The following is a 2027-nucleotide window of genomic DNA, read 5'->3' as shown; positions in this document are numbered from 1 at the left end:
TAATCAATTCCAACTCATAGCGTATCTATAGGACAGAGTAGAACTGCCCCATCAAGTTTCCAAGGAGCGGCTGGTAGATTCAAACTGCCGATCTTTTGGTTAGCAGCTAAGCTCTTAACCACTGTGCCACCAGGGCTCCAAAAGACCATAGTAGGCAGGTGTTTTCTATCTTTTAAGTTCACAGAAATCCAAGGTATGGATATACAAATATGCGGTATTTGTATGCATGCATGCATACGATTCTTTCCTTTATATTTTGTTATCATTGTACTCTGCTTGTGCTTATGCCTTTCAGAGCTTTAGCTAGGGAAATGATCTGGGACTGATAAATGCCATTGCAATACTGGATCTTACCTAGAGCAGTTGGTGAATTTGATGATGATGTACCTTAAGAAAATTATGTTGAGTTGAGTGACTACTAAGTGTTAAGTAAATTCATAACAATCCTGTTAGTTCAGAATTTTACCCATTTTACAAGTGAGGAAAAAGGCTAAGTTACTTACTCTTCGTCACATTTGAATTCCAAGTGACTAAGCTAGAATTCAATTCCCAGTGGCATCACTAGAGGGGTGCAGGGGTGTGGACCATACTGGGTGACACTGTCAGAGGGGGTGACACCAAAATGATTGCCTATGAAATTTTTGTGCAGTGTTTCAGCAGAAATTTGTAATTTATTTTTTATAAAAATATCCTTGTAGTTGGACTAATAGCCCACATGAACCAAGCCTCTTCTAACTTGAGACCAGAACTAGACGGTGTCCGGCTACCACTACCGACCATTCTGACCAGGGACACAATAGAAGGTCCTGGTTAGAATGGGAGAAAAATGTAGAACAAAACTCAAAGTCCTAAAAAAGACCAGACTTACTGTACTGATAGACACTGGAGGAATCCCCGAGACTATCACCCTAAGATACCCTTTTAATCTCGATCTGAAACCAATCCCGAAGGTCACCTTTCAGCCAAACAATAGATTGACTTATAAACAATATCATCCATGAGTAATATGTCCCTTAAACAATTAACTGTGTGAGACCAAATGGTCAACATTTACCCAAAAGCAAAGATGAGAAGTCAAGGAGGGGAAGGGAAGATAGATCAATGGAAACAGAATGGAAAGAATGAGAATGCTGACACATAGTGAAAATTGTAACCAATGTCACTGAACAATTTGTATAAGAATTGTTAAATGGGAACCTAATTCATTGTGTACTTTCACTTAAAAAACAATAAAATATTTTTTTTAAAAGATCTCTGTAGTTATAACAACAAAAACATTTTTTTGTATGCCCAGCTTACATGTATCAACATACCTACAAGGCTAAAACTCCAACCTTCTAATGCGCTTCAGTCAGAACTGTTATTATTACCCAATTACAGTGACACTTCAGATCACATGGTTTCGTCTGTATGTGCTACAAGCACATGCTGTTGTTTTTATTGCTGCTGGGGTTTTTATAGTTGCTGATTTTGTCAATTTCTCTGGTGTTTTAGCTACAATATTGTAGTAATTAGTATTTGTGAACCTATATCAATAACTTTTTTGAGAAAGAAGTAGTAATTAAAGGAAAAGAAGGTGAAAAATAAAAAAAAAGGCTTCCACTCGGTTACTAATAATATTATAACTAATTATGTTATAATTCAATGTAGAAAGATTTTTACAAAACAATTTTGTTGTTAGTATTCATATAATCTATGAAATATTACATTTAAGCAATTTACAACTATATTACATATTATTCTATGATTAAAATTGATAATAAACATTACTAAGGATTCTGTATGGTCTGGTACAGAAGGAGGCCCATGGGGGGAGGTGGGGAAGACATCAACCCTAGTGACGCCACTGTCAATTTCGAGGTATCAAATTTGAAAGCAAGCAGTGTTTCCACTGCTAGTGACAACATGTTTATGCTGATTAAGAGCATAGACCCTGAAGCCAGACTCAGTTTGAAATGGTTTCTGTTGCTTCCTAAACCAAAACCAAATCCAATGCTGGGGAGTCGATTCCAACTCATGGCTACCCC

The sequence above is a fragment of the Trichechus manatus genome, unplaced genomic scaffold, assembly GCF_000243295.1.
Source record: "Trichechus manatus latirostris isolate Lorelei unplaced genomic scaffold, TriManLat1.0 scaffold00007, whole genome shotgun sequence".
Lineage (NCBI taxonomy): Eukaryota > Metazoa > Chordata > Mammalia > Sirenia > Trichechidae > Trichechus > Trichechus manatus.
This window is presented reverse-complemented; position numbering follows the sequence as displayed.